Here is a 24,134-nt window from a genome sequence, read left to right as displayed (position 1 = left end):
TAGCTTGGATTCGAGTAACTTGACCGATCTAACGAGTCTTTGTTACGAGCAGTACTTTTAGCAAAAATTCCCTTTGAACTTGAATGAAACGAAATAAATACTAATTTAATGAAACTTGTTTTCTTTTAATATTTATGGTTGCATACGGTTTCTTTATATTTATTAAATGCAAGGATTATTTAGATTTATAGATACTATTATTTATCATTTTTATCTGTCGTGTACAAACAGAATGAGAGGAACCACAACGAAAATAAAGTAACGATTACCCTCGGTTTTATGGCTCGACCCAGTTCTCTTTATTTTGCTTCCTAATTTCCTTAACCAATAATAAATTATACCTTCCTATTTGTACTTTCACGATACATCTCTTTTCAGTACAGAAAAAAATATCTTTTTCTAGTGCCGATTATATTTTATTTATAGCTGTGTATGTGAAGTATGTGACTTTCTTTGTTTACATTTTTTCATACGTTTACTTTAATTACTTAATGAATTTGTTTTTCATTAACTTCTCCTGTCTTTGTAAATGTATTCGATGAATATCCTTCAAACGTATGTACATCGAGTGGAAGGTAATTCCACCGATCTTCATTCTTGGCGCATCTGCGAAATCTTAAAAACGTCTTATTTCGAAAGAACAAGGTACTTAATCGATACTTGGTCCATTTTCTTGCAACGCCATCATGGCTCAGATTCTATAGAGTAGTGGATAACGTAGATGTCTGCAATACTGTCGCAAACTTACGTTATCGACTGTACTTAGTCTCGATTGTGTCTCTAGATGGTGCCACATATTTGAATTCAGGATTCAGGGTTGCCTCGTAAAATTTCAATGTCTCGTTACCCCATTACGTATTTCTTTATTACTAATTTCTCTTTTCCTCAAAATACGCATCTCGTTCTTGTCATAAGTCGATGAAAATTAAATTCCTATAGTATGCAATGTATGTTAAATATTGCTTTCGTATTTTATGCAACGATTTTGTAATATTTGAAGAAAGAAAGAAAAACGGACAAAGTGTCGTTAAGATTACAGTAAAAGAACAAAGAAACGAAATATTAAGGCAAGCTTCAGTTTAATATATATGTGTATATATATTCATGCGCACGACTTGGTGAAAACGACGAAAAGGTAGAAAAAGAAAACGGAAGTTGGCAAATACGAACGTTGCAGATATAATGTTATTGATTCTGGAAGTATTAGCTGTCCCGTTCCCAAAAAATAAAAACGAGAGAAAGGTGACCCGAAACATGCGAAACTCTGGAAGCTTATAATTTCATTCATTTTGAAAACATTTTATCTCGCGCACATATACCTACATTTAAGTTTATATATTTGCTACGTTTGTTTTTAAATCCTTCGCAGGCAGGCATATTTTTTTATACTCTGTGGGCAAACTGGATCGCTTAACCTCGTCTCTGACTTTTTTATTTTTATAGGCTTTCAAAAAATGTACGAAAGTTCCGAAATATTTTAATATTTATCTTTCTACTACATTATACAGGCGTTCGTTAACTTAAATGTTCGAAACTTTTTTCGATACAGATAAAAATTCAGGAAAGAAATTTAAGAGTGAACTTTTTTTTTCATCTAATTGACCTAGTTTTACCGTTAACGTAGTTAACGATATTTTTTTACGTTCGTCGTTTATGATATGCGAAGGGTTTAATCGAAAAGAAACGTTTGTCGAAATTTCGTTTCAGACAGTTTTCACAACGCGATAAATTTCATTTTATTTCTACTCTCTCTTCCTTCCTTGAAAGGATCTCCATCATTTTATGTTTTCAGAGCATGCATGAAAGTTTCAGAATTTTCTTTTGCTTACTTAAAAGGTGACATTTTTTTCCCAACGAAATAATTATTCACGTAGCGCAAGAGATGCGCGTTTCCCATACAAATGAGCCATCGCTCCGTTATTGGCATAGAGTACATAGAAAATATGATTAGTATGATGGGATAATGTCTAAAGGAAGTTATTAAACATAATTAAACTTGCAGCTTCCAAATAGAATACACAACCCCGGCCACACATAAGGCATGGTATTCCAAGACGTGATATTTCGCTTGCGCTATTTAATTTATATCGTTGCGTTCTTGAACGAATTTACAGTTTCAGTCGCTTCCCACGGAACGGGATATTTCGCCGGGTCGTGGAACATTTTTGTAATTGACGATACAGCGAATTTAACATAACTAACAAGAATGTATTACATATTTAACGAAGTCCAGGAGCGAAGAAATAAATAACACAAATAAATGTCTCGAACCGTTTAAGATGGATGAGGTTTAAATATCTAGTATGTTTTGCTGGCCAAATCGCTAAGGTCTATCATATATTAACAAGTATAGACAGTTTTATGCCTTTCAGTGTAAGCTCTAATGTATGCTTGAAGGATATACATTGATGTTAACTCTACACATTTTTATACTCTGTGTCTGCAATTTTTTTTTTTTCTATTATGATTTATTTTCGCTCGCACGAGCATAAATCGCTATTGTACGACGGAGAAAGGGGACGAAACAAGAAATATAAATACCATTTTTTTTTTAATCTCTATAGTAACAAATCAGCGAAACAACATTTTACTGCATTTCAGAATTCTGCAGAACGTACTTTTGTCTTTCGAATAAACCTGAATGTTCGTTTCCTATTAACCTCTTAAAGATAAAACTAAGCAAAGGCAAATTTTGTTCAATTCTGATTCACCTCGTAGACACATTCGAAGTAATCAATATACATTTTTATCTTTTTCTTTCGGATAACGTCTAGAGACGATAATTAAGACGTGAAATACTTAATTAAAAATTTATCTCTTAACGCAAAATGCTTACTCTTATCTCATCGTTTCTTTACTTCACATTTGAAGTGCAATTTAATACTTGCTCTAGGTAGATGACGTAATTATTTATTTACATTCTGTAGTTATTCGTGTATCATAACTATTACTATCAAGTTCCATCTAGGATCGAAGAATTTGAAGAGATATTTGCTTGGCTTCGAATAGAATCTATAAATCACTCTGTTCGTGATAAAATCCACAGCCACAGAAGTTCCAAGCAACTGCGGAATTGAAAACAAGCAGAAGTCATTTTAAAGTATAAGTATTTTTAATGTCTACCAAGCAAACAAATACTAAAATCTCAATTTTTAGAACACTCGATAGGATGTTTTCTTCTGCAGATATAATCCGTAGAAAATCTTACCGATTCTTTAATTGTAACTATTTTGAAATTCCTTCGATCGAAGAATAATACGATCTACCGCTCCGTTATTTAACGTGAAAACGTGTAATAGTTACAACATTCGATTAATATTATATTATTGTAATATTAAACTAAATTAATATTATAGTATTATCGGTATGGTTTAAATATATTTATGCATTTTCCATTTTGTTGGACGGTTGCGTAATCTCGTGGGAATACGAATTTTTCACAAGCGAATGGCGTGGATTTTTTTTTATTCCTGCACCTGTTAAATTGATCTAACTTTGACTATGCAATTTTTCGTTCGCAAATTCTATATTTCGGCCTTTTTCCAGTTGGAAATCATGTTTTTACAAATTTCATTGCACCTCTTCCATCATCCAATCCCAGGCCGAATCATAACGATTTTTCTGTACATTTATCAGTTTAGTATCTGCGCTTGCTTTCGCAAATTATGAAAATAATACGAAATAAATTTGATTAACGATCGAATCTCTCTTCATCCGTAAAGATAACTTTTCGCAATTTTGTAAAATATTATTTTTGAATAAAATTCGGATAAAGATAAGAATATTTTATGAAAACTGTAAATAAGTCTTTTTATACTTGATAGGATTAATAAATATGATCTAACTATTTACATGCAATCGGGAAAGAATTCGAAACTTCTCTTAAAATAGCAGAGATTCTATAAGAAGTTACTGCTTTAAGTCGGTCCGTGCTTTTTCATTTACATGTATAGTTTCTGGATTTTTTAGTAAATCGTAAATTGTATCATGGCTCTGATATAAACTGTATGAAATTCTTTAAACAGAATGCTTTTCACTCTTTGATTGTATTTCATCCTCGATTAATATTTCTTTCTCCTCCATTTTTATTCGACATTAAAATTTTATAAAACGAACGAAACCAAATTCGCTGTCGATGGTATTACGAATTAAAATATTGAAGTGGTTATTAAATTAATTACTGGAACGCATAAAAATCTATATAATATCAGTTTGCTTATGTCATAGAATAAATAAAAGGTAGCAGAGGTATCTACCTGTGGGAATCGGAGATTTAATCAAACTTTTTTCGATGACCCGCACCAAAAACGAATGAGATATAAAAGACAAACGAACGACATTCGAGACTTTCGAATCCATCGGCAACGAATCACAAGGACAGTTTCTAGTAGTGATTAAATTATTCGCTAATGGAAATTAAAATTTGTATCTTTCTTTTTTAGAAGGTATTATCAACGAATTTCTAAGATTCTCTCAATAAAATGTATTTCCCAAACGGAACTTCGTTTAAACCGTTCTTATTGTTTATTTATATGCAAATACTGTATATTTTAATTATTGTTTCAATAACATTGGCGATTAAAGCTGACTCTTCAATTTATCGTTATAGAAAAAATATTAGCGATCCAATCGTGGCATCTCCACAAACACTTAATCGCGAATATCAGAATTGAGATTTTTAGTGATAAATGTTTAATCGAGCACGCGAGATTACCCCTTTAATTTGTCATCGACGGATTACGCCAGGCTTCAACATCACTCCCTACTGTTCGTGCTGATTCATCAAAACAAAGTATAGGGCTGACTCCACAGAACCTTAACTGCGGAAAAATCTGGTTACGTGTCCGAGAACTACTACATTTGTTACTTGAACGTATTCCGAGTTTATTAAAAAATAACGGTTTTACTCGTCACTAATTTTAGTATTAGCGATCATTATGCACGTTACAATCAATTTACATTGCGACTTAACTCATCTTCGCCGTTTAATCTACCCGCAAACAAAGCTAACGCGCTGGATGCTGCCTAAGAGGAATGAGTCGATTGGTACACAGCCAGCTGCTGCGCTATCTGACACATCGATGTCTTTTCGCAGTAGATTAGACTTCACGTTGAAGGGCTAACTTTGGACCATCCAAAGATAGATAAAGTGATTTCTTCCACGAGTAATTACAAAAAGTACAGACTTCTCCAGATGATATTAACAGTTTGTATCTTTACCTGTTAATTTCTTTAAAGAAAAAGTTCCATACAATGGAGAATTTATTCGCTGTGTAAGAAACCTTTTCTTTTAGAACATCGATAGATAGACACCAGTTCCGATAGGAACTAAACAGTTCAAAATAAAAAATTCTTCGTGATTCATAAAGTAGCGTCTATTGTCTGAAATATAATGTCGGATTTTTATGGAAAATCTTAATTCTTTTATAAATGGCAGCAGTTTGGCAAATTTGAAAATTTTGAAAAAATTGAAAATTGAACAGAAAAAAATTGTCTACCACAGAAACAGTCAACCTTAAACATTTCTAAAAATCAAATAATTGAAATATAAAAAGAAAATTGTTATATCGTTGTGTCGTAGAACCTCTGATATTTTAGTTACGCTTTGACGAGTATACTGTAAAGAAGTTATAAGGCAAAGTTGGCAGAAGCGTGGCACCTTCGACATATCAGATTGTCGATTAGAAATTAATACATCGATGAAGGAATCGTGCATCGAAGGCTTGATCCTTGATTGCTGGTTCTCGTCGCGCTGCCCGCATTGCGTCGGATTGCCCTCACGCCGGCGCCTTGCACCCTTTGCTTTTCTGCTGCCGATTCGGCCTTCTCTTCATCCCCTCCTTTCATCCTTTTCGTCGACAACGCCCCTTCCATTGCGTCCTCTACGCAGCCAAGATGCTCGTTAAGCGTTTCATCCTTGCAGATGCTTTCATATTTGGCAATATCGAGTATTTCAAATATTTCAGCCACCGATTCATTTCTTTACCGCTCGTACGAATACTGTTTTACGGAAATATTACTACTGTTACGTCTCATCTATTTGTCAGATGATCAGCAAAATAGAATTATACAAAATTTTACATAGCTATTGAATATTATTCAATTTGTTTTACCTATATATAGTAAATTTATCGATATCTATGTCAGTCTTACGAACAGTTTACTTTTTATTTATCGTTCGAATGAAAAATTGAAATTATTAATTTTCGTCGCGATTAATTTGATATACAACTCCTTAAGAAATTTCGGAAATCCGAAGAAATATAAGAATATAATATTCTTACCGTAATTGTAGGTTTGACGACGTAAATGATCTCACAAGGAAGATTAATTTTGCATACGTTATATCTTCCATCTTTCTCACCGAAGCTAAAACAGGCTAAACGTTAATTTCGTTTTATACTCGACGAAAAGTTTACTACGCGAAACTATAGTTAACGTTACTCAGTGTAATTAAACTTCAATTATACCACATTGCCGCGTTTTTACGTCCTATTTGGGCGTGGGTTGTACTTACTTTCATCGCTTTGGTTTGTATTAGGCGTCGTTAATGAAACAGTTGATGAATTACTCCTCGAACTGAAATTTCAAAGAACTTGCATTAAATTTCATTTATCAAATGTCCAGATTTCCGTGAAAATAATAGAACGTTATTTTGCAATATATCTCTCTCTATATCTATATATCGTTCGTTAATGTTTGAATAAAAATAGACTATAATTAACTAGGCTTTTTAAGTGTTTACTTCCGTTTTACTTCATGGTCGAAAACTGGAGATTCTTCGATAGGCAGTTGAACGGAAAATTTGCTAAGTAAGGTCAATTTAAAAGACTCTTTGAGATACGACAACCATTTTTAACGAGCTAAAATAGTTTGTTCTAAAATTTGACTAATCTAAAAGCGTTCATAATTATACTTATGAGAAACTGATCATTAGTCTGAGAATCTCTATTTAACGTCAGACATATAATAAATAATAAAAATCAACATTAATTGTAAAAAGAAGACTGTAGGTTTTCTTCATTTCCATTAAATTATGATTTTTCTTTTCACGTTCAGTCTCATTCTCCGTGTCCCTCGCTTAGATTATTTCCAAGAATTGGAGACGATGACGAAGCCGATATTAACGGGACATCATTGTAATTCTGTTCAGACAAACACTGCTACATGCAGACATTACAATGACCATGCATGCGTTATAGCTTATCGGTCATTTTCATTAAGAATGCTTTGTTTGACTGACACGGTACGTATCTGAAGCTGTCAAAACACAAACAGTTTGACCAAGTTAGCTTTAGCAGTCAGCTGCGTGAACGAACCAAAAGAGACAATCAATGGCGAGGGAAATACGACACCTTGCGTTCTATAATACAGGGTGTTTTACCCTCAATCGAATAACTGAACGTCTCTCTGGAATATTTTTAAATTACTTCAATCGATACTGAGAAACAGTTTTAAAACAGTCTGAGCGGTGTCAAAGGAGGGATATTGTGGAAAAATAATTTCTTTTAACACATTCGCCGCTGCTACACTTGTAACTGCACATTCTCCTTTGTCACAGAAGCAAAGGCGATCTTAAAACAAATGAAAGAAGACCTTGGAAGGACAATTTTCTTCGTAAAATTCTTCCTTCCAAACCATTTAGGCGTTAAACATTTCCCAGTATCATTAAAAATAAGGAGAGATACTTAATTGTTCCCTTAAGGATGGCAAATCCTATTTATATAATATAACATTATATAGAACATCTAGAAATCCTTCGCGTTATAGCGGGGTATCGAACGCGATCGTACGATAACTTTGTTCAAACGAAATTGTCACGATAGCGTTAGAAACCCGCAGAATGGCGCTATAAACCAGCCTTAATTCGAACGCTCCTTTGAGATACCATAAACTAGCATCATCACTTTTCAGATCGATATAATATTTTATTAACGAAACTCTACTAGGTGAACACAACGCTGGTTAAACACTTTGTAGTCCAAGCGTAAGTGACCGTAATGGTGCTACAATGCATCCTCGAGCACATAGAGAATAAATGAGTGGATGAGTTACTGTCATCGTTTCCTCCTTTGCTTCGTGATATTGTCATACTCCACGCCTGGGAAAGCCAGCCGCAATTCAATTAATAACATCGGTGAAATTTTACGAGTCACAAGTTACGTGTTACAGAAAAGATCCTGGTACACATATACAAAAAGAGTTTGAGTATAAGAATGTACGCGTTTGAAACAATCAGAGTTACGATCGAAAGAAACGACAAAAATTTCGAGCGATATGACTTGGTTTGGTAAAACATAAAAATGCAGACCGTCTAAGGTTTCGTTCATTTGCTTTTGATTCTCAAAGGAAAAATCGAATAAGAGGCTGCTCTGCCGGGCACAATAAATCTCAAACCACACAGGCATTTCCGCCGACAACGATTTATTTCATGGCAATTTACTTTATCCCGTGTGTTCGTCCAACCATGTGCCGTCACGGTCACAGCCACAAAATTAGAGCCCTTCGCTTGATGCTTCACTCGATTACAGAACCAGTGACTTTTTCTCTTTTAAATATTTCTCAGCGTAGTCACGTGCATTCGGTACACGCCTCTCCTCATCATATACGTATAAAAATAATTCTATCCGACTCTTTCTTCTCTCCCGATAGCTTTTACGTTGTGGAATTTAAAATTTACGAGAAAACTAATTAAGCCATACAAATACGAAATGGCTTTAGTGTACATATAGGATTACATATACACGTGTTCGTAATTAATATACGCTGGCCTGTAAAAATATCCGAGCAAACAGTTTTCGTACTCCTTTCCGTAAAAATGAAAACTAAAAGAATTTTAATTTATCCCAGCTAAGCTTGAGTAAATTTTATTTCGAATAAAGATAACAAATGGCAATTTGAAACAACGAGTCATTTCGACTATATACTTCGATTTATGAATAGTGCTATTGAAACAGTGTAATCAGAAATATACCTTTAATACTGTAAGCAAGATTCACAACATCCGACATTCATCCTTTCATAATAAAGGTACAAATAAATGATAAGCCTGGACGTAATAGGGAATTGGGGAAAATGGGGAAGAGGAATATGGCTTAAAACAGTGAATTTGAGATATTATGTATTCTCTTGGTTATCCAGTAACGAAGGAGTATTTATAATTTATAAATGTAAATTAAAGAATTAAATAGATGAAATTCTTTTCGTAATGGTCGGACAAGTCGACACTGATATAAATTCTTATATAAATTCTTTCCCTTATACCAGTTTTAAAAATAATTTAAGAGAATGTTACTGCCTAGAGCCTTAGCCAACAAAGACAGTATTAGAAAATGGTTTTAGGAACTTAATACTTATATAATGTATTGCGGTGTTGGAAACTTTATTAAGAATTCGATTATTTCATCTATAATAAGTACAAATAATTAATGTTTAATAAAGTTTATACTTTTCATTTGATTAAAACTTAAGCTGAACTATTTGATGTAACTGTACAATTGGAGAAAATTGCGTAATTAATCCTTTTCTGGATTTGTGAGGAGATAGAAGAGAAAATGAGCAGTCGTCACAGTAGAGTTCTCCATTGTGCGCCCGGCACTTTTATGAACTAGAATGAGATCGTAGCAAAGAACTTTATTGAATTTAAATGAATTCATTTATATGCTAATTGACGAGGGAGTGTAAGCTAAGACTGAAGTTGCTGGAATTTCGGGTGTCTAAAAGAATCTTTAAAAAATTATTACACGTAACCTGAAATTTAGTAGCTTAATTCTTAATTCTCTAGTTGTATAATAATTTTATGAGTTCCATACGTCCACTATAACTTCTCGAAGATTTGTTTTTAAGATTTGCAGACCAGAACGTTAAGTGATTTTATGGGATGATTCAGCGCTGACAGCGTTCGAGCCTCTCACAATCAGCGGTTCGATGAAACACATAATTTTAGCTGCCTAATGTGTTAGCACACATTGCTAACATGGTTTCTGACACGATCGAGAATTTCGAACTATTTTCGAATGAAAGCAGATTGTTCATAGTTTTATATCTTGGAGAATTTGAAACTAGTCTGTCAAGGTTTCGGTCATTTTTGTTACCTAGTTTTCGTGTTCTACCACTCTCAGAACGTGTTGTATCCTCAAGGTCGATTATCGCGTTTCAAATAAAACCATTCGACTGTTATTTGAAATATTTTTCAGTATCATCGACAATTTCAGAACTATTCGTGATGTTGGATGGATTTAAATAAAATACCCTATATCTTCGGCATAATTTTAGTATAATTTTAAACAATCTGTGAAAGTATTGGTCTTTGCATAGTTTTACTATAAAAGTTAATCGAACACGTCATGGGCAAATATTTCTATACAGATCTCTGTATAATTTTACAAATTGAAAAATAAACTTCGAGTCAACTGAATTTCAGTTGAAATTACTCGTTGGCACTAATTAACTAGTTATCGAAGCACGTTAAGATAATTTGTCACTGTACGGCGTGTCGCGTACGTTTCCTTCCGGTATTGGAATCGATTTCGGAGTTTAATTAACGAAGCTAGTTTGAATTCGGCTACAATTGATTTTGCCGTGTATCACGGCCGTAACGACAGTCTTTTAACGAATAAAATTATAGCAAAGAATTTTTTAAAACCGCAACCAACTTCTGCGATTCGTCGTCTGAATGTACAACCAGATGCAGTGTGTATTTTAAGTATGAAATGGAGAAACATGTGATTGCAAAATATGTGGAAAAGAGTCAGCATGTCAGCTACCTTACCGTTGTAAAGAGCTAGCGGAAAGAGGAACATATCCGCACGAGTGGTTCCATCAGTGAGCAGCGCTTTGCTGTGGAATACGCGAGATTTTTCATGAAAGAGCACGTACTACGTCTAATCTGAGGAGCGTTAGATGGAGTGATAGTTGATGACCAACGAACGAGTGTTTTGCTTATGGTAAATTAAAAGCATACCGCAGTGTATACACGTGTGCTATCTATTCGGAGTTTAATATAATCTAGTTTAACCATCTACATAGCTAGATACTTTGGCCTAATTTCAATTTGTCACTCCTCAAGTTTTTAGAGGAATATCCATGTCACTTTCTAAAGTAATTCTACGAAATTGAAAATATTTATATCGTTAATTTGTAAGAAAAAAGTGACACAGTTGGAAATTTATTCCCTAATCTAATCTATTTCGTTTCACAAATTATAATTAAATTGCGGATATTTATGAAAACTCATATTTTTATAAATATGATTTGAAAAATGGATGCTTCGATACATCGAATATTTTACATACTTTGTTTGTTTCAGGTGTGCGGCTCAATACTGGCAGAATACGCGCAGAAAACCCAATAAGGTAGGAGATCATGCAATTTAATATTTCAAACTTTTCATCATGATAATTGCACTTCATAATTTAATATTTAAGTACGATATATACGAGCGTGAAGTTGCAAAATATTTTACGCCGTCGTGTTTCGTTACTCCGGCTGCAAAATTTATTTATTTCATGCATACAAAATTTTCTACACACACATAATAATCGTTCATAATCGTTAATCGACATATATTCAAAGACTAAAAATAACATACACATGCAAGGTGGCTTTATTAATTGTGGTAGTGTAAAACCACCGGAGAATTTTCAACTCTTGTACAGTTAAACTCTTAAAAGCTACTATTATAACTTCATTTTATATAAATATTAATTATAAGTATGTAAAATATTAAAGTATGTTCCTTCTTTTAATGAAAATATAATACGATTCGTATAACTGTGAATTAATTTTATATAAATTTTTCTAAATATTCTTTGTTTTAATATAAAGCTTCGTTTAGTACAGAAAGCTGTTATAACGGAAGTTCGCATCTTGTCCTCGCTATGCATTTGACCAATAAGAGGTCAAGCAGCTCAATTTTTCGATTACTCGCTCTCACTGATCTGATTTATAAGTCCTTAGTTACCTTGGTAGGAAATACGTCATAACTTCACTACGTGTAGACTGTAGACACGTCATTGAGACGTAAAAGGATATTGATTTCTTAGTTCTCTTGTAACTGTGGCACATCAAAATCTAAATGTTATAATGAATTAATTCTCGCCTCTATTCACCGTAACCGCATCGTCACATCTGTACACATCATATCCAGAACTAACGTCATTCCACATGATGTTTACACGCATAGGTGGATATGAATGCTGGGTACCTAATGAGGACATGTGCGATTGAGTTTATGTCTCTAAAACAAAATATACAGACGTAGAATAAACAGTTAAGTGAAAAGTATCGATTTCAACGTAATGATAATAATAATTTAACGACTCAATTCAGTTAAGATTGAAATTTTCTTGCTTTATGAAATTATATATTTTGCTCTTTAGTACGTAGTAGTAAATACAAAGTTACTTTTTCACATTTTCCATATTCTGTGTGAAACATGGTAAGCAAGATAATATAATATAATATAAGATTCATAATACAGAGGAATGGGTGTGTATGTATAATGTATATATGTTAAAACATGTGTATGAAATTAATGATAAACCACCGAAAGATGAAACGGCGCATATGCAGATTGCATAAAAGAATTATTTGATACACATTTGCAACAAATATATGTTGATAGGATGTGAGTAATATTTAGAATAGAAATGGTCGTTTCAGAATGATTAATCTTCACAATGTTTGCACGACGTATTTCGAAGAAATAGAGCATACACGAAGTAACAAACGACAAGTTTCAAGAAAATTGGTCGATTTGAAAACAAAGTTTTCGACAACGTCAAATGATACTAATTTGTCTTGTCGTGCGTTCGTTACCCGATTTTGTGACAAGTTTTATAAGACAGATATTCTGTTGACTACATCCTCCGTAAATGTTTCCATTCTACTTATTTTTACTCCTCCGCATTCCGCGCCATTCAAACGTATACGTAATAGCGAAACGTGAAAGAGAGACGAATTCTCGTGCACAAGATCACCATAGCTATTCTAACACATCTACAATGAATTTGCACGCGCTATCAACGTGTGTAATCCTATAATCGAGTAAAATGTATAAGCCCAATTATTTTCAATTCACTTGACTGTATCTGTTTGAAAGCAATTTGAAATTCAAGTTGACCACTTGATCGATTACTATTGTGTCCTTCTCAATTATACTCAAAACGTTAAAGATATAAGAAAAGCGAAGGAAAAAACTGGAATGACACGTTGGTACTAACGTTAAGTGGAAAAGTTTTAATCGTACGCTTGTATAATTAGTCTGAATATATTTTCTTCTTTATGACACGTTGCATAACTTTCTTTTCATGATATAGTGTAGTTCGAAACTAGGACAAAGAAGTTCTTTCACACGTCTAGAAATATAACAAATATTTTGGTTGCTTGTTATAATTAGATTGCGGGTTTTTATGTATTTATGAAAAATTTGAAGATGCACATAATTTTTTTTTTAAATTGTATTCATAAAAATGTGAAATTACATATACATATCAAATGTGAAGATACAATATCGGCATTGTAATTATGTTTTGCGCGTTTTTAGTTGGTCGTCTTTCATTAATTAGAACAACCACTAATGTTCTTCTGATTGTCTGGAATTATTTATAGCACCTTTGTTAGAAACGATGTATCGTTCCCTTTTGTTCCTGCTCGTTGTATAGTCTTTATTCGCGGAGAAGGAATAATGATGATAGAAAATTCGATTTGTTTCTCGAGCAACGAGGAAAAAGGTTGAGTAGAAGGAGAAAAGAGCCGCCGGTGTAAAGGTTAGGAATATGTCCGATGAGCGGCTCTTCGTGAAATAGTAAGCTAGGCACGAAGTTTGCCATCTCGTTTCGCCTCGTTTTTTGCCATTGTGCGCGCGTCACTTTCCTCGACTTGCCAGCGAAACGCTCATTGTTGTCTGAGCTTTTTCTCGTAACCTTTGTGGAGGGCGGCCGGTGTACATAAGCATGTAGCACACTCCCTATAAGTATAATACGTGCAATCTTTCTGCTACGTAGCCCTCTCTGTGTTCTGCCTTCCTTTTATGTCCTGTCACCTCTGCCTACACCCCTCTATCCTTCTTTTAGGCCCAACGTTCATCCTGTAAACCATCGAGTACGAGCCAGAGGTAGAGAGAGGTCTCCAGGTGGGCGGAGATCGATAGAACCGCGACCCAGCTTTACCCTAGCAGGCCGGGGAACCTGGTACTACTAGTTTCCGCGATTCCTATGTACGCGATCTTCGAGTGTACACTTATATTACCCTTCATGAGTATTTCGACACTTCCAAATTATTGCAAATATACATATATACAATAATACATATTTTGATCTAATTTTGGTCCCTGATCTCATCTTAGCTAGTTATACGTATTCTTGGTAGATGTTGACAGATAGTGGTATGTCGTATCGACGAAAACAACGATTGATATCTATTAGTATAAATAAAGAGACAATTAGTTGAATGTGAATAAAACTTAAAGGATTCATAATAGAAACGATTCTTGTTAAAAATTACATGACTTTAGATCTCTGTTCAACGTTGCTTCTTAATGTCTTAATGTTTCTAGTCACATCCTAAAAGTTTATACATATTTTATGAAGCTCTAGCTATTCATTGCAGGTAAACGTAAGACTAGAGCGATACAAATATATTTCTTATCTCAGCTTTTTAGCAGATCATTTTATTCCAGTTATAAGAAGAAGTAAGGAATTAACAGTAGAGAAAATATGAGGGAGAAAATACCAATCTTCTGATCAAATTGTACCAGGTGTTCAAATATTTATGATAGTCTACACATATACAACCGTAACAACAGTGTGTTACAAAATATAATTAGTATTTCATACGCGATATGCTTTCTTAACCACCCTTCTGTTATGCTCTGCAAAATGCAGCTTTGTTTTTATGCTTAACCAATTATGTTATGTTTTACCGACGATTCTTTTCTACGTTTATTTACATCTTTACAAGTCCGATCTTCCTATCGTTCAATGATTTCTTTAGATCGAAAGAAACTTTGTTTCTTATCGAACTGATAGAAGTATAAATTGTAATCAGAACTCAAACTATTCGAAATTAAGTACCATACAAAATTATCTATGTTTCATTCTCAAAAACTGATAAAACTTGAAGTTTGAGAAAAATATTTTACTGTGTTTTAGCTATTTTGAACTATTGAAACGGTTTAATTTAATATGATAATTAAAGGTTCGTTTTTCTTTTTTTGGAAAAGGTACATTTGTTTCTGCAATAACTTCCGTACCCAATTGCAGCGATTTTCTCGAATACTCACGTTTGTATCAAAATTATTATCACCCCTTCATAAAAATTTAATAATACTTTGGTACAATTAAATAATTCGGTTAGAAATAATTTTAATGAAAGAAATATAGCTATAGGTCGCTACGATTTCACGCACTACTTCGTCCCTATTTACACGATTCGAGAATATTCTTAATAAAAAAACGTCCTCTTGAGCACGATCCTGCTCACCTCGCATGTTACTATAAAAGATAAAAACGAAAATATTTTATATTGTGATATTAAAACTAGAGCGCGCTATAATTATCTAAAACTTTTAAGAGAAACTAAACTATAGTAGCTTTGTGAAATTATATTTGTTGCTATTTAGTATATAATACAAAATGTCTTTCTTCTCGATTTGCACAAGTCATTTAAACATGCAAGAAGTTTACATTATGTAGAATAAAAGAAGAAGAAACATATTTCATGTTGTGTGACGTTTGTCCGTTTTAGAACAGTACCTACCACGAATGGGAAGTTGGCGAAACAGGAAATGTTATTGTACATACAACCACCATCCTTCGTTTGTATTCTACGAGACTTTGCTGTTAAAATATTTACATTGCGCGCAATTGGTGCTGTTGTGTTTGGATATGCTAAAAGACTTAAGACCAGGTTTTAAAATAAAAATACGGTTGCTATTTCAAATGACCGATATATACATCTATTTACAATACTGTGACGATCATGAAAATATAAATACGACTGACTAAATATACGACGATAGATCGATTACTTTAATATTATAATTGTTTTATCAAAAATCTTTTTGTTTAGCTATTTCGTTAATATTCATTAATATTGACTCAATTCGGATTAACGATCGAAACGTGTTTAAGAATTAAAAGATTCGATGATATTTACACCACTTGCTTTTAAGATTTTAACTCGACATCCTCTTGTATTTCACATGCCTCGTTTATATCGTACAATTTTAGCATTTGTCACAACGTCGATTTCACGAAATTTCATTAAGCTACCAGGCTGCTACTACCGATTTGCCTAACGTGTGAATCATGTAATTAATATTTCTGCTTGATATGCAAAGTTTCTGCAGTTGTAGCAGCTGTCTTGGTAATTTAATTAACAATAACGTACGCTCTGCGTCACTCCCTAGTAACATTTAAAGTAACGTAACGGTAAGCGCAGTTATACAGAATGTTTTAGAATTAGTGGTATGGACCGAAACGAAATTGCATCACGATCATTCTATGTGAGAAAACCGATCAAAAATGTGGAGTGACATTTTTCGTGTAGAGATTTTTTTCAAATAAATTTAATTTGTAACAGCTTTACTTCGCCAAATTCAACACATGTAAATGTTAAAAAATTGAAATTGTATAAGAACGAAAAAATTCTGAGATTTAATGGAGCATACAGTGTATAAAACTTTATTAGAATGCACTATAGTTTACAATTATGTTCTGCGTATTGTACGTCTGTAAGCGTTCTTCAGGGTATTTCCATTTTTCAAACGTTCCAATGCAAAAAGAATCTTCTCTTTGAGCGGTTCTCTACTCGTATTCTGCTCGCAGTACACAAGAAATTTGACTCCATAAGCAAAAATCCATCAATGTACGTCCAGGGATCATATTGGCTATTTTACCATAACGATCGATACAGCAGGGATATTGGTAACGTTTCTGAACACAAATGCAATAAAAAACTAGTCCATAGTGTACTCTAGTATCGATGAATTTTCAACATCGGTTTATTCCAGAACAAAAGAAGCATAAGTATCTTTGTACGAAAAGATGTTGCTTTATTAGTATTTTCAACTTGCCTTTTCGTGTAGATTCATCCACTTTTAAATTATTATATAATATCAATTCGGAAACATCCTGTATATTATTCACTGGGGTAACTATACAAAAATAAAAAGAAGATAATAATCGTTATTAATCCTTAATAGTTACAATATCTGCAAATGTTGTCTGATAAACTGTGTCGAAAATGTCAAAATAAGAGCACTCTTGGGTTATTCTTCATTAGCGACACGCACGCACTTGCGTGACCACTAGAATGTAATTAACTTCACCTTTTTATTACACGCTCGCACATATTTTTCGGTTTAAGGGCCGTAGCTTGCAGCCTATTTCTTCTTTAACACCTTTTATAGTTCCTTAAACTTTTCACGTGTTACTTGAACATGGAAACATTACTTTGAATATTATCTTATGAAAATTTCGTTGAAATAATGGTAAAATAACGAAGGATTAGAATTTCTTTTTAAAAAATTAAAACATCTGTCACATTCTCGTGGGGATTAATATTATCAAAGACACTTGTGTATTTTTAGTAACTGCAAAAACAGAAGATTTGATAGTCATATTGACTGGTTTGGTAGATGTAGCTTCGATATCGAAAACTTGTATATATTTCACTATACTTAAAGAATAATTTTGGACAGGTTTTGATGGTATCAGCCAGATGTCGTAAACCGTGCGATATATATGTAATGTTATGCATATATTCACATTAGGATACGCCAAAGTGATATTAATGTTTTATGTAGAGACGTAACTGCTGGCTACAAAAATCGATAATTCTGGGTTTCGAGCTGTGTCGCGTGAGGTGCACTCGTTACACTATAACTATCATCAATCTCTCTTTTTTCCTTTCCATTTCAATCTGTTTTCTCCCCTTTCTTCCTCTGTCTCTCAGCTTCTTGCACAACCTAAAGGTAAAGTGTATGATGTTGGATATTTTTTTTAGTCTATTACATTGTCGTTTGATAAATTCTTCTTCGTTAGTAACGTTAGTATTTATGCCAAATTAACCTAGGAAGTAATGTCCATTTTATGAACATTAAAACATATTAATTTGCTACAATCTTCCGCTACTTCGTTTAATCAGCTAATGTACGTTGCTTTCTATTACTTTCTCCCTACTAGTTCTCTATTCTGGGAGCTTTTTAATGTTAGTTTCATTAAAAAGGAATATGAGTTTTGATTTGAAAAGACCTTCGATGTATTTTGCTTTCACAAATGTGTCTATCTTTTATCCATTTAAATAGTTTTACAACATCTTGGGAAACTGATAATTGGGATGTATCTGATAAATACAAAGAATGAGAAAGAGTTTTTCTAACCGGAATTTTTGAACTGTATGAAGTTAACTTCCCATTTATTAATTCTCGTATTTTTTCTTTTTTCCTGTTCCAAGTTTTTTACGTTTGTTCTACATTGTTCCAAAGCGTTATTTCAATATCATATTTAGTTTAGGAAATAATTCGAAAAAACTGTACCCAGTAAGACAGTGGACGCTTTTCTTCATTTTGACAGCAATAATATAGAGGGTTCTTTTTTTGGAATATGTGTATACCCTTGTATTCGTGTTCCGGTCTTCAAATTTTTTATTCTGGCTGTTCTACAGATGAACGTTCGTACTAAAAGAAAAGAACCGTTTATTGTATACTATTGCTGTCAAAATAATGAGAAATGTCCAGTGTCTTATGTGTACAGTTTTTCCAAATTCGTACCTAAACTAAATATGATATTGAAATAATACTTCGCAACAATATTTGAAACAACTAGAATAATCCAGAACAACTATTACATGTTCGATTTTCAAGAAATAGGGAGCTGGTAAAATTTTCACTTGTTTGGAATTACTTCTGGGGATGTTTTTATTATTTTTATCATTTTAGGAATTTTCCGAGATAAATCATTATCTCTTTTTAAACGATATATAACAAACGTAGAATAACTTGGTACAACAAAAAAATTTGAGATTTGAAAATGAGGGATAACTTCATACAGACAAGTTTCTAAGGTTTCTTCTTCCTGGTTTTTTCTTTTTTATGTTTCGGAATGAACTTAATGGCGTTGTTGATATGTTCACAAGGAGTACAACCGCCTCGAAATAGAAATATCCCTGAATTTATTATCCTAAATCCTACCATACAGGTACTGAGTAACAGCAGCATGGTCATCCGCTTCGAAGTCAAAGTGAACATCTGTGTCACTTGATGAGCGCTTTCAAATGACGGAATTAAAGGTTGCGACGGAAGAGGTGGATGAAAAGCAGCATAAGCCAATAAGGGATCAAGCAATATTCATTAACGAATTTACATTGTTGGTGAAAGTACACTGCTCAGAGTAATTAGAAGCTCGTTCTCCGATGTTACTTTGATTTTTATATCCATTTCTTGTATCTATTCATATTTTTCAACATTATGTTTCTTTCCCCCGATTAGCAATAAATTTCATTTTTAATACTTCGGTAATTTCATTAAAACACCGTAATAGACTTCCTTTTAACTAGAATTCCTCGGAGAACACTGGATATAAAAAGTAAAAACTCGATATAATTAATTGAAGTAACGCAGTTTCATTTCGTACAAGCGAGATTGGATTACGTTTTATTCTTAGATTTAATAATTGGAAAAAAGTACACCGTAAGTACATCTAGGAAGAGGTTAAGTAATTCCATTTTAACGAGCAGATACTCCCACCGCAAAGTGATAAATTGATTGATATGCTCGATAATGATTTTTTGACACCATTCAATGCTCTTCTGTCGCGTGAAAAAGATCTCATGTCCAGATTTCCCTCTATGCGATGAATTATGTAGTGATTCATGTCTAACTTCGTATCAGAGAAACTCTCATTGAGTTACATTTCAATGGAAAATAATGATGTTATGTAAGAGAGAAAATGATAACGTGGAAATATAAAGTGAGATTAATAACATACAGCGTGGCTCTCATTTCTTTCCACAAAACCATGCAAGCCATATTCTATGAGTAAAATAGTAGCATAATGCAATTTATCTAAAGTTTCCTAGTAAATTTTGTCACTTGTACTTTACAGACATTGAAGGATTAAATGATTGATGGATCTACTATATTCGCTAAAATATTCTATAAAATTGTATGGTTCTGCAACGTAACATGGAATTTATAAGCCCGCAAATCCTGTATATTTAGGTCAGCAAGCTCGTCCGATTTTCAAAATTTGAAATGAAAAATTTATTTCAGTGTAATTTGCGATTTTTTGTATAATCACTTACTTAGTATAACTTACTTCGTATATTCACAGTTTTATTATTTGGAAATAACCAGTTCGTTCTTATTTTTAACAATCAGAAATTATTACAAATCGTTAACTATAGGACAAAGCTTTTATTTTCTATAATCATGATATATCTTTGCCAAAGAATATAACGCTTTTAGCAAATATGAAAAATGAAAAATTAATCTATACTAAACGCGAATACCGAACGTCTTTAATAATTTTAAATTCTTAATGAACTTTTGAACCTTTAAAGTTACGAATTTACGACGAGTTTTAAAAGTCTATGAAGTCTTAAAAGACTTAACGTTTTAAAGTCTTTTTAAAGAAAAGCTTATTCCGAAATCACTCGTTATTTTTTTCTTGTTCTTTTTATTCAAATATTTTTATTAATTGAACCTTCTAACTTTCGAAAGACATTAATTTACTTGAAAAATCTTAACAATTGTAATGTTTAATTTTTATAGTCGTGTTTCATGTAAACACAATTAATATTAAAGTGTCAGTGTTCTACTAAATGATTATAAAATCTTTAATGGATCGCAGTTAATTGCGTTAATCTCAACTCGGAGATTGAAATGGTTTCATCGGGTCAATAGAGATAATCGTAAATACGATCGATGTACGGGCCGCCACATTGATGAAGCGATAAGTGAAAATTCGTGCACTCGTTAAAACGTAGAAATTATACGATTAATATGACGTTATAGCGATTCCTCGCTCTAACAAATAATATTCGATATTCAAATAGATCGAAGCGTAATTTGAACATCATGTAAAAGAAAATAATTTATGAGTTTTACGAATGACGTGAGCGTATTTGCCAACCAAGAAAAGCATGTTTCAACGAGATGCATAAATTTATTAACGAGCTCGCGTGCTTCGACTAGTTGATGGAAAATTTCCATTGTGGAAATTGCGCACTGCGTCTTTCGTAGGAAAAAATTAAATCTTGCTGATTGGCCAACTCAACTGGAGAGAGTTACTTCCGAAAATGCACTAACGAGTTCTTTTTCACGATGAGCAGCCCACTCGTGCAATTATGGGCCGCGATTGGAGTCCTTGATCCTTTCTAGTCGATATGTCGCAAACAGTCTCTGGTCCAACCTAGAATAGGCAAACTACGATTCGCCTTGTAATGAGTAGCGCTGCTTGCTAACCAGTGATTGAATTTCAATGAAGTGACTAGAACGAAATTCTGTAGATATTATAGTTGAAGTATTTTACCTGAGCGGAATTATGAATCTTTTTTATTGAATACCTATTATTTCGATAAAGCTAAATTCGATAGAATGAAATTTTACACATATGCATCTATTAACACATAAAAAATAAAGTTTTTTATATTTAATCTGTTTTCTATCTGTGATTAATCGATTAAGCAATTTCGACTTGAAATAGCGCTCGGTACAACATCGGATTCGGGGAAAAAGACTTATTGTGGAAATTCATAAAATAAGAACGAGTTGACAACAATGATCTTCTTTAATTGATATCTGACACTTGTACGCGTAGCAGCTAGTTAACGGTAAAAGTTTGATGATATTGGTGACCGTGTGACACGCGAAGGGATTTTAGTTGCCCTTTGAAATGCCGGGGGTCGCTGCAGGCATTATCCAACTTGCCGATCTTAATTTCTTCTTACGACGAGCGCGTCAAGGCTTTCACCTTCCTTGCAAGTGGATATACATAGGTATATTGAACGATTTCGTACGACACGCGACCTAAACTCGCGTTTCACCACGATAAACACGAAAATAACCGGATTGTACGCCACTCGATATGCATTTTTCGTGACGTCACGAGATTCATCTGTGCCTAAAACTTGGTACGTTCAACACTTAACGTCTGCAATTAACATACACGTTTATACAACACAAGCTGCTACAGAAGCTTAAAATAATGAAGACGATCGATAATGTCAGGTTGTTATTGATTACGCACAATTTTAAAAGCGTGTTTCTCAATGATGAATATATTGAGAGTTGAAAATCCTTGGTAGTGGAATTTAGGAATTTTCTATTCATTTTTTAAATATAGGAACTGCAATTACACGTTCTTTTTTACTGTAGAATGTTTTATCGTTTGTGCAGAACCATAGTGATGTAGCCATAGAACTTGTATAATTTAATGTCGTATCTGTGTTTCTTGTATTTCACACACTGTCTAAATGTGTGTCTACGACCCCACTGCGATGGAATTTATCGGTAATTCATCAATGCAAAGAATTTCACTTGAACTGTAGCATTTCTCGAAATTCTTGTTGAATTTATCGACAAGCATTTGAACCTCATATACGTATAGGTTGTTACATTAACTCAGTTCAGTTCAAATATCTCCAGTATTTCAAGGAATAAACGAAAATATTGCAAAAATTCGTTTTATCGACCTGTGTCCGATATTAAGATTGACGATAATGGAATAGCAGTTCCATAAATAAGAAAGATACGTTGATATTAAGGTCACTATAAATAAATATTTAAAAAGGAGTTTAATTGTTGTATCGATTTTCCTGTATATAGAATTTAGCTAATAATTATGTAAATGGGAAATGTACGAATTCATTCCGAAAGTACGAGATTATTCGTATCGAATTGAAAAATATTAAGTGAAAAACCGAGCGAAATCCGGAAAGTATTTTTCTTCGTACGAACGTTCTGGATTACGAAAGATCCAGATACGCGAGATGAAGGACTCGATTCGGTGTTTGATTACGTCCAACATACCTAACTCTTCCGGATGACCGACAGGTGCAGATCCATATTTATCTAAAAACTACAAGCAAGGCGATTTTTATTTAAATAAACTAATACTATAATTATATGCTATTACATAGATATTTAAAAAATGCAATGCTACATTGAATAATTCCCTTCAGCGACTATGTCACGTTTCTTCCCGGTTTTGAAAGTTCTCCTTATAAGCACTGCTAGAAATCAGTTTTATCGAATTAATCGTTACGATCATTGGCTGAGACAAGCAACCGGTAGTCATCGGTAATTGTGGCCACTAGTCAGAACCACTGATGGTCACGAGTAACCAAGTCTGCGGACAACCTTAAGACAATGCATCATTGAACTACTTGCGATCCCTAGGCAGACCGCAGACGTAACCAATCATCGTAACCATTAATGGTCGCGATTGATTTTGTTTTGAGCACAACGACCAATATGATTGTAAATTGCAAAATCAGTTAACATAAACCGTAGGGGAACGTTAGTTATCGACGACAGACACTTACAAAGGTTTCTCATTGAAGATTGTTAGGAGAACAATCTCGCTGCTGGTAACAGCCGTGCATTCTTTGTCACATCAAGTTAAATGGTTTTTTAACTCCTGATAGTTTTGAAACAAATATAGAAATCGTTCTAAAACTTTTTATAGGATTGTACGTATTGTAAGCACTTAATTCGGAAAGTTCTATCTCACACGGAACTGTGAAGTTCTCATCTTAATTTCCTGTACAATGGAGCATTGCTCACCTCAATTACAACCAACTTGTTCCAAATTCAGCATCTTGTTCTTCTCTTTCACGTTTTACTGTACATTTCTGCAGCACAGTTATCCAGAAAATTTCTTCAGAAATTTCTCCAATCAGTTCATAATCATCGGCTTCTCGTAGTTCTTAGCGTCAAAGTTAGTTAATTTTAAATTAAGAACTTGCCAATTCATTTGAACATATTTAACTGTAACTTATTATTATTACTCTTAATAACAATAAGGTTTCTCGCAGAAATGGATCCTTGCAGGCAATTATTTAACATTATACTCGCTTATCTTCCAGTTCGATCATTAATTTGACACAGAGGATGCTGAGAAAGCTGT

General features: G+C 33.4%; 2 protein-coding genes across 2 annotated transcripts in view; both read left to right on the top strand.

The window, feature by feature from the left end:
• The window catches only part of Nca (neurocalcin homolog), a 75,481-nt gene that overhangs the window by 12,254 nt on the left and 39,093 nt on the right, over nt 1-24,134 (top strand). The window lies entirely within an intron of this gene.
• The window catches only part of LOC138180188 (neuronal calcium sensor 2), a 69,324-nt gene that overhangs the window by 12,091 nt on the left and 33,099 nt on the right, over nt 1-24,134 (top strand). The window contains exon 2 of the mRNA XM_069113774.1: nt 11,309-11,354. The gene's annotated coding sequence lies outside the window, so the exon portion shown is untranslated. The remainder of the gene's footprint in view (nt 1-11,308; nt 11,355-24,134) is intronic.

The sequence above is a fragment of the Bombus flavifrons genome, chromosome 5 (assembly GCF_040668555.2).
Source record: "Bombus flavifrons isolate JBK064 chromosome 5, iyBomFlav1_principal, whole genome shotgun sequence".
In the NCBI taxonomy this organism is placed as follows: domain Eukaryota; kingdom Metazoa; phylum Arthropoda; class Insecta; order Hymenoptera; family Apidae; genus Bombus; species Bombus flavifrons.
The sequence above is the reverse complement of the archived record's forward strand: the minus strand, read 5'-3'. Positions and strand labels throughout refer to the sequence as shown.